Here is a 10,403-nt window from a genome sequence, read left to right as displayed (position 1 = left end):
AAAAAAACGTTTGAAGAATAGTCTGAACAGTCAGTTTGAACATTAAATATCTTGGCTTTGTTGTGTATTCAGTTAAATACAGGTTGAAAATAATTTACAAATAAATGTACAGTATTATTTTTTTTATGTTTTTTGCAACATCCTAACTTCATCGGAATTGGTATTTGTATATTCCAAACAAAAGATTTGGTCACACCTCAAGGCCCAGTAGCTTTTCAGGAAGTTTTCTCTTATATCAATGTTTTGTGTAACAAAGAGAGCGGCGAGAAGGAGTTGTTGACATTCAGAAGTATCACATGAGTGAAGACAATAAAATGCTATTCTTTTCAGAAAACAACTCTTCTGCAATCACCAATCCAAATTTATAACAAACTGGGTTAAGAAAGAAATTGTGTAACATTCTTTTAAAAAGTCAAACAGCATGAGAGCTCAGGAAAGGTATGAAAAAGATTGCATTTTCAGAAAAGCCATCCAATGTTTTTTTTTTGCTTGGTGTACTGAAATAAAACCAGAAGAAAGTGATTTTTCTTGTATTATTGGGTTGTTTACACATCACAATTTTGTGTGCTGAAGAGAATGCCACACAGTCAAAATCACTGCTTTCATGGAGCGACGTCTGGTCGACTAAATGGGCCCATGTCTGTCTGGCATAGTTCCTTGTGTGTGTGTGTGGTGTGTGTGTGTGTTTTTCACACCACAATTTTAGAAAATGTAAAGTTTAGTGGTTGATTAAAATACCTATTGTGACTTGGGGATGTAACATTTTTAAAAAGTGTCCTCTCAGAACTCACTAGATATTCAGTAAAAATGTAATAATATTCATAAACAAATGGAGTAGGTAGGCAGGCTGGTGAAAAACTTCCTGCATTCCTGTTATAGCCCCTAGTATCATGAAATAGCACTCAAAATATTGATTCCAGTCTGGCCCTTCTAAGGACAGACTTATTTTTCAGAATAAAGATTGATTTTGACTGAAAACGTATTTAGAACAAAATAGCGGTGCTCTGCTAGTGTCCATCCATTCATTTTCTTCATCCTCACGAGGGGGGAGTGCTGGAGCCAATCCCAGCTGTCAATGGGCAGGACGTGTGGTACACCCTGAACTGGTTGTCAGCCAATCGTAGGTCACAACGAGAAAAATAGCCACACTCACACTCACAATTACACCTCGGGGCAATTTAGAGTGTCCAATTAATGTTGCATGTTTTTGGGATGTGTGAAGAAACCGGAGTGCCTGAAGAAAACCGACGCAGGTACAGCTAGAATATGTAAACTCCACACAGGCGAGTCTGTGATTGAACCCGGGACCTCAGAACTGTGAGGCCAATGCTTTCCAGCTAAGCCACTAAGGTAGAAGGACACACATATTTGTTTTTTAGCTTTACAAAACATTGCATACTTGAGTCGTTGTAAAGTGTAGCTTGATGTCATTTTCATATAGCGTTATTGAAGACACATGTAAAAGGTCACTTGCACAGAAAAAAACCCCGATGCAAACCCGTTAGTCACTGTGCTTGCATTGTATAATGTATTTTTTTGTGATGGTATCGATAGGTGGCCTGCAACTGATTGGCAACCAGTTCAAGGTGTAGACCGCCTTTCACCCGATATTAGCTGGTATAGGCTCCGGCACTCCCGTGACCCTTGTGAGGATAAGCGCCTTAGAAAATGGGCATGGACATGGTTTATGTAATGACAACGGGTTAGCTGACCAGTGAGAGCATCCGCCTCACAGTTCTGAGGACTGGGGTTCAAATCGCAGCTCCACCTGTATGGATTTTGCATGTTCTCCCCGTGTCTATGTGGGTTTTCTCCGAGCACTCCGGTTTCATCCCACATTCCAAAAACATGTATGATAGGTTAATTGGGGACTCTAAATTGCCTTTAGGTGTACGAATGGATTTTTGATTATATGTGTCCTGCGATCGGATGGCAACCCATTCAGGGTGCACCCCACCGCCTGCCTGAAGATAGCTGGGATAGGCTCCATCATGCCCATGACCTTTATGACGGTGAAGCAGTAAAAAAAATCGGTTTATGCAATCTTTTTGAAAGATATGATTTTATTGCTTTTCAATTTGTAGCTCATCATGTAGAAATCTGCATATATCAAGCATTTATTTGGAAATGTTTTCTATCCTAAATGGTTTTAGACTACTGTAAAGCCTTTCACCCAGAGTTTATACAATCCCAGAAACGCTCATGTTGCTTGGTAGCACTTTGGTTCAAACATGCCATTTTATAGTACTTTTGTTCATTTCTTCGAAGTCATTCAGCGACTATGCAACACTTATGTGAACAAGCTTGACAGAACGAGCCTACTGGATAGTTTTGACATTTACTTTTAAAATGTGTAAAAATGAATGTTGAAGAGAAAGATTAATTGTATTTAAGATTGACTAAAATAATCTTTCTGTTGAGATTACAAGGGAATGGAGGAAGATAAGGAAAGGATCTATTTAATGAATGATGTCATGCTCATTTATCAAACATGTCATTTAAACAGAATTTCCTGTCAGCCCAAGGATGTGGCTCACATTTCTCTGATTTACAGAGTGCAAACTATGGGTTAGCTGTGGACAAGTACATACTGTACTGTGGTACAAATGGCCTTGCAGTGAGGTGCTGAGTGATGCCTGCTTCTGTCTGGATACCCTAAGTGGGGAAATATATAATTGTGTGTACTGTATATAGTACTGTTCATTTTTTAAAATTAGATGGTAGAAAGTGGGAATAGATCAATTGTTTCAAAACCATTTTACATACCTTTGGCTTGCTTCAAAGCCTTTAATATTGTTGTCTTCACGAATTTGCATATTGTAGCAGTATTTTGGAATTGTTACACAGAGAAAAAAAATGGAAGTGAAAATTTTGTTTTTACTCCCTTTTGTTGTGAGATGGACTCAAAGATCTAAAACTTTTTCTCCAAACACAAAAGCCCATTTCCCTCAAATATTGTTCACAAATTCTAAATCAAATCTAAATCTGTTAGTGAGCATTTCTCTTTTGTCAAGATAAGTCCATCCCATCCTACAGGTGAGAAATTTTAAGACACAACGATTTGACAGCATGATTATTGCACAGGTGTGACATAATATGGCCACAATAAAAGGTCACTCTGAAATGTGCAGTTTTAGCGCACAACACAATGCCGACAACGTCACAAGTTATGAGTGAGCGTCAATTTGGAATGCTGAAAATGCTGTCCACAATCAACAACCTGACCAACTCTATGCGAAGGAAATTGTTTTACTGCACAAGTCAAATGCTGGTCGTTTACTACTTTTCTGCCCCCCAACCAACCACCCACCACCACGCACACACACTATAAAGCAAAATTGCACATTTCAGGGTGGCTTTTTATTGTGGGCAGCCTAAAGCACACCTGTGCAACAGCCCAGGCATTGAGGGAGTCCAGTCTGGTGGCACAAGTATTACATCTCTGCTTTTTGCAGATAATGTGGTTCTGTTGGCTTAATCAAGCCGTGTTTTCCAACTCTCACTGGAGGCGTTCGCAGCTGAGTGCAAAGCGGCTGGGATGAAAATCAGCACCTCTTAATCTGAGACCATTGTCCTCAGTCGGAAAAGGGTGGCATGCCTTTTCCAGGTCAGCGATGAGATCCTACCCCAAGTGGAGGAGTTCACCTATCTTGGGGTCATATTCGCAAGGGATGACAGAATGAATCGCAAGATTGACTGGCGGATTGGTGCAGTCTCTGCATTGATGCGGGCTTTGTATCAGTCCGTTGTGGTAAAAAGGGACCATAGTCGAAAGGCGAAGCTCTCAACTTACCAGTCGATCTAAGTTCCTACTCTCACCTATGGGCACCAGATGTGGGTCGTGACCGAAAGAACAAGATCCCAGATACAAACGGCCAAAATGAGTTTCCTCCGCAGGGTGTCCAGGGTATCCCTTAGAGATAGGGTGAGAAGCTCAAAGATTAAAGATGGATGGATGGATGAATGAAGCATGACAGAGTAAATATCCATCCATTTTTCATACCGCTTACCCTCAATTGGGTCATTGATGTGGTTGATCTTATCCAAGTTACTGTATACCTTTGGGCAAGAGGCTGGGTACACCTTGTACTGGTCACCAGCCAATCACAGTAGAGCCAAAATAATATCCCAAATCCTAGAAAGAGTTGGTTTGCTAAGAGAGGGGAAATTGAGGAGACATCGTGTTTAGCCAAATCACTTCTGTTTTCTTTAAAGAATGTTCCACATCTTAAAAATTCTAGCACAAAAAGGCCTTGCATAAAACACAAAGATAGAATTAGCATACATTTAAAATTCACGGGGCTGCTACTGAGTTGGTTTTATTACACTCATGTTACTATCAATGTGTTTTATGATCATTATAAAAGAAGTAGTATAGCACTGTACATTCTATATCCTAGCCAAGTAGCAAATCCACCCATCCATTTCCAAAACCACGTATCCCAGAGAAGCCATAAAAACTTGTGAAGTGGAGTGCACAGTGCCATTCTGACCTGTACATGTTACACTTTGATGGGTTGGTACATGTAATTATGATATTGATAAACAACATGTTGAGATCTAATAATAAATAAGGGGTGTGAAAACATTTGAAATAAAAAGCAACAAAGGGACTAGTGATGGGCACGGCAGTTCTTTTAAGTCTACTGAATCGCTCAAATCAGTTCCTTAAAAAGATTCATTCAAAAGATTGGTTCACTGAATCATTTGGTTCTTTTTCATAAAATAATTTTAGTGCTTCCTCATTCAGTTAATGATCCATCTGTGAGGTTCACATTCATTCAACACGTTCACTGGAGCACTGTATGCATTGCTGTTGTGATGTACTTTAAAAGTACGAAAAGAAAACAAAACACCATTGCGTGCAATGAGCTCAGTTACTTACCACCCTTCTGCATCTGCTTACTTCCAGCAAGGCTTTCGGTGCGTAGCATCATTGATGTCAATATCTCCCGCCGTGGTTTTCTGCTCACTCACTCACTGTTATTGTTATCTGGATAGTGGAAAGTGTCTTTGTGTTTTGAGAAATACTATATGTTTAAGGAATTATTATTATTATTATGACTATTATGAAATAAAAAGGATTTGATAATCACATTAAAGACACAGATATTGAGATATTGAGAACACATGGAGACAGACAATAGTCACACAATCACACGGATGGGCAATTTAGAGTCTCCAATTAAGCGCATGTTTTTGGGATGTGGGAGGAAACCAGAGTGCCCAGAGAAAATCCATGCATGCAGGGGGAGAACATGCAAACCCCACAGAGGCGGGACTGGGATTTGAACCCCAGTCCTCAGAACTGTGAGGCAGATGCTCTACAGCTGTGTCACCATGATGTCCATGATTAATTTAAACTTATTTTAGATATATGTGCTGGTTTTCTTTTGCTTGACTGACTCAAAATTAGCCATTATCTTGAAGAAATGTCTGCTAGTGAAAGCTATCCCAGCGAGGATGTTAGGACTTCCCCTTAAAATCACTCATGAGTATACTCATTGTGTAGTATGTCATTCCTCTGGCAAACAAATCACATGTTGTACTAGCACATCAATTCTTGGCGAATCAAAAGCGAATGATTCCCCCTTCAGTTGTTCAGTACACCAGTTCAGTGAACGAATCGCTAAATTCACTTCAGACCCTCCCCAGATACGAATCACTTTTCAATTCCTCAATTCACAAATTCAGTGAATGAATCACCCAGTTCCTCAGTTCCTAAAGGCTCCGTCACACCATGACGTTCTGGTCAACGTCCTCTGAGTATTTCAGTCTTTCTATTTTTCAGCGTTCTCAAACGCGGATGACACATCTGGCGTGTGATTAACGTGTGTCTAACGCATGACTTAACGTGTGTCTAACGCGCAAAAAGCGTGTCTAACGCACAAAAAACGTGTAACAGCGACCAAATAAGATACCCCTAAAAACCATTAGCATGTGCAAACGTGTCATTGGGGTGCGACGAGCGATTTGTCAACGTAAGACGAGCGTGTTGAGCGTGTAGCAATGGGTGAATAACGACAGAAAAGCGTTTTGCTGGCATGTAATTTTTACAGTGGAACCGGCACTAAAACGTTGGAAAGTCCAGAGTCACTTCAGTTGTTGCCGTGAGTTAGAACAGTGAGCATCATGCCGCCGAGAAGAAAAAAAGTTAGGGCGCGGACTTCACCAACCAGCGCTGCTAGTAAGAAAGCTAAGCCTCTTTCATCACAAGCAATGTGTTTGGAGGAAAAACAACAGCAGGAGGAAGAGCACGTCCGCGAAGTCACACACCGTGTGACACCCCCTGGGGACCCTAAACACCTTGCAAACCCTAGTGAGGACGGTCCAACAAAGAGACAAAAGAAGCAGAGAAAGGATTGCAGGATCCTGGACCGGGCTGTTGAGGATAGTCTGGTGGAGTTTTTCCGCGAAAACGAACTGCTGCTTTCTGGATCTTCCATAGTAGATGCTCTCTAGTGTAGCTTAATATTAAATGGACCTCACTTACAAAGCATCGGTTTTTATACCCATATGCATGGACGCACGAATGGCACTCAATGTACTCCAAACGACGTTCGTTTGACTTTAGTTACACACTATGTGCGCTACGGGACTGTTCAGTGGTTGTTGACAGGTCGCCAGTGAGTCGTTCACTGCAAAGCAAACGATTAAGAAACAACCAAGTAAAGCTAGAGTTACGACTGAATAACGATAGCCAAATGCGTGCAACGCTCGGCGAACCTTAGTAAAACCTTCCACGAACATTTTTAATGTTCTGCAGCGTTTAAAATTAAACGTTGATGAACTCTGGTCTCGGTGAGAACTTTTGTGCATGTTCAAAACTTTTTTTCCGGACCGGCGTTCTCTGCCGATTCCCAGCGATCATTGACGTTCACTAGCGTTCAAACAACGCTCTTCTGGAGCTATCCTGGCGACCATGGGCGACTACCAACGTTTCCTCAAACGTTATAGAACTCTGACCAGAACGTGTGACGGGGTCATTAGTATAACAGTTCAGTGAATGGATTAATTTATATTTACTTTAGTCCCTCTCCTGCCTGGACCGTACTACGTGATGCTGGATTTTCAATGGTCAATTGCCGGAGTGGCACTGCTGGTGATATTCATCAGTGAGTGACAGAACACTTCAAGAGTTCCGTTTCCGCCCCTAGGAGACTCGCTCGCCTCACGCCTGTGGGCAGAGACCAAGCAAAAAGAACAAATCATTTCATAAACTCATTTAGTTCGTTCACTAAAAAGATTTGTTCATTTTTAGGAATCGTTTACGAATGTACAACACCAAAAGGGGAACTGCAGGAACTAATGTGGGGGGGCTTTAGTGTCCCCCGCTTCTTCTGCCTTTGGCGTTTCTTGTTCAGGCTTGCGGAGAGCTGGAGGCTACCTCAAATGAATTTTGGGGAAAAGCAGGCTGCCCTCTCGACTGGTCGCTCATCAGTCTTAGAGTGTCATGGTCCTGTCGGTCCAGCCCTGGCTGTGCGGGTTCCCGCGTGGCCGCGCTGATTGGGAGGCACACACCTGCGCCTCATGCTGGCTGATTGGCCCCACTGTATATAGGACCCTGGGGACAACTGGTCAGGCGCCAGATCGTTGCAACTCATGCCCCGTTCCAGCACTCCCGTATCTCTGATCGTGAACCCGTGTGTACCGACTTCCGCCTGTTCTCCGACTGACCCCGTAAGCCTGACTCCTTTGACACTCCTGCCTTCTTTGATCGATCTCCCGTCTACTGACTCCTGCCTGCCCACGGACCTGCTCTCTACACCCGACGTCCTGACTACCGCTGCTGCATCTGACTGTCTGCCTGATCCCTAACCTTGGAACAATAAACGTTTTTCCCAAATTACCTCTATGTCTCCCGAGTCCTCCATTTGGGTCCTCCCTCCATCTCGATGGTTCGTGACAGAATGATCTGGCCAAAACAGGACCCAGCAGGAAAGACCCGGTGTCGCCGGGACCGACGCGAGGCAGACCGACTGCTGGAGGACCAAGCCCGTCCGATCCGGGTACGCTCCATGATGTCCTCCCCTTCCGTGTCACACGCTCCGCCTGTGAGCTCTGAATACGTCCTGACCACGACACGTCCAACACCTCATGTTCTTTTGGACTCTGATTTTTCGGACAATGAGGAGGACCTTGATTTATATGACCACCTGCCTGACTATGACTCAGATTACTTCGACTATGAATCTCTTCGCCCGATTGTTAATCCCAGTCAGTTTGTTTCACCTCCCTGCGTTTCCAGCTCCCGAGTGTCTTCGCCTGGTAGGTCCGAGCCCTCCAATCCGTTTGTGGGAACCTGCTTGGCCATCTACCCGGGTCCTCCGTGTGGTGGCCAGTGGAGACGCCCAAGCCAAGCGTTCCCTTTTGCCTCTCTGCTGACTCACGTCCACGCTTCAGTGGCTACGGATCTGCTACCGAGAAAGCTTCACGTCGCTGTGGCAACGGATCCACCGTCGCGCCATTCCCACGTCGCTGTATCAACCAATTCACTGCAAGCTAATGTGTCAGTGGAAACAGATCAGGCGCCTAGCCATGCTCAAGTCGCGGTTTCGACAGACGTGCTGCTGACCGATTCTCACGTCACAGCACCCATCGACTCCTTCCCCAGCCCAGCTGGCAGCAGATTCACTGCCGCGTCACACCCATGTCGTGGTGGCGACAGGCTTCCGGGCGACCATCGAAGGAGAAGGATGGAATTGGCTATCGAAGATGGGCCTGCCAGAGTGTCTGCAACATGTGTTTTCCCAAAGAACAGGATTCAGAAACGAGGACTTAAGTTCCGAGGATGGAGGGAATCCAGATCAAGATGAGGCAAACTATTTTCCTCCAGCTAAGAGGGGGAGGACCTTATCATTCCCGTCGCTCCGTGCCATGCCCAGGGAGAATCCATTCATGCCCCCTAGTGTCTGCCAGTTCTCCACCGGGACTCCTGACTATGAGCCAGTTGGTCTCCTTCTGAAGGAGCCGACTCTCATTCGCGAACAAGCGTCCAGTTCTATAGTGCCAAGGCGAACACGTTGCTGTCCAGGAGGTAATTGAAAGGGTCCCAAATGTTTATAATAAAAGAGCAGTGAACTGCAGTTTACTCATGGGAGATCTTGAACATTATAATCTGCAGTTTGTCACTTCAGCACTGTACCACATCAGATTTAATGCTATTCGTATCCCACCCTGAAGACGAGAATTTTTTACACTTCCGTGGGAGAGAATAGTTCTTTTATTGACACCATAACTGCAATCCAAACCTGGCCCTCTCAGTTTTTCCTGCTTATATTTTTAGAAGCGCTTGATCAGCAATCATCAACAGGAAATTCAAGACGTCTATTTTTATGCCACCCTTTCCACTCCAGTGTTGAGACTTATAATGATCTGGTGTCATTGTGCGTCACTGGAAGCCAGAGTGAGTAGGAGTCTTGCTCCAACTTCTATTAGGGAGAGAGACATCAACATTGTTGGAAAAATAGTGACTGAGGATTGTCACATTGATTTCCACTCACTTTTTTTTATGGGTAGGAGTACTTGTGTTTTGAGTTAAGGGATACACCACAAGTATACTGATGAGCATTGTTGAAATAATTTTTCAGTGGTTACACTGAAGGCTTATATTTAATGCTGAAGCTCTCAATTGTCTGCAGATGCTCTCCGACATTAGTAATGGATACATAAAGAGCTATTTTTACCATCTTAGATGTTTACTGCGGCGTGTGGAATAAGTTTCTTCCCTATATCTTCCTATAAAATCTACAAACCAAATTCCAATGAAGTTGGGACAGTATCCATTCATTTCCTTAGCCGCTTATCCTCACAAGGGTCGCAGGAGTGTTGGAGTCTATCCCAGCTGTCAATGAGCAGGAGGCAGGATACACCCTGAACTGGTTGCCAGTCAATCGCAGGGCACATGGAGACAGAAACAGTCGCTCGCACTATCACATTTAGGGGCAATTTAGGGTTTCCAATAAAAGAATGTTTTGGGGATGTGGGAGGAAACCAGAGTGCCTGGAGAAAACCCACACAGGCACAGGGACAGGGAGAACATAAACTTCACAAAGACGGGGCCGGGATCGAACCTGGGTCCTCAGAACTGTGAGGCCAACGCTTTACAGCTGCTCCACCGCACCATGGGACAGTATGTTAAAGATAAATTAAAAAAGCAATACACAACTCATGACCCTACATCAGGTTACTGTACATTGTGATTGAAAGAACAAGATCCCGGATACAAGCGGCTGAAATGTGTATCCTCCGCAGGCTCTCCCTTAGAGAAAGGCTGAGAAGCTTAGTCAACCGGGAGATGCTCAGTGTCAACATGCTGCTCCTGTGCATTGAGAGGAGCCATATGAGGTGGCTGGTGCATTTGATTTGGAGGCCTAATGGACACCTCGCTGGTGAGGTGTTCC

General features: G+C 43.9%; 1 long non-coding RNA gene across 1 annotated transcript; it reads right to left on the bottom strand.

The window, feature by feature from the left end:
* Positions 1-1,557: 1,557 nt before the first annotated feature.
* LOC133506293 (uncharacterized) lies at positions 1,558-6,008 on the bottom strand. Its single transcript, XR_009796467.1, has 3 exons — positions 4,886-6,008; positions 4,011-4,153; positions 1,558-3,913 (listed from the first exon to the last, which is right to left on the bottom strand). It is a non-coding gene; the product is annotated as an uncharacterized LOC133506293 (long non-coding RNA).
* Between the last annotated feature and the right edge of the window lie 4,395 nt (positions 6,009-10,403).

This window comes from Syngnathoides biaculeatus, chromosome 9 (assembly GCF_019802595.1).
Source record: "Syngnathoides biaculeatus isolate LvHL_M chromosome 9, ASM1980259v1, whole genome shotgun sequence".
Classification (NCBI taxonomy): Eukaryota; Metazoa; Chordata; class Actinopteri; order Syngnathiformes; family Syngnathidae; genus Syngnathoides; species Syngnathoides biaculeatus.
Note: the sequence above shows the minus strand (reverse complement) of the source record. Positions and strands in the feature narration are given on the sequence as shown.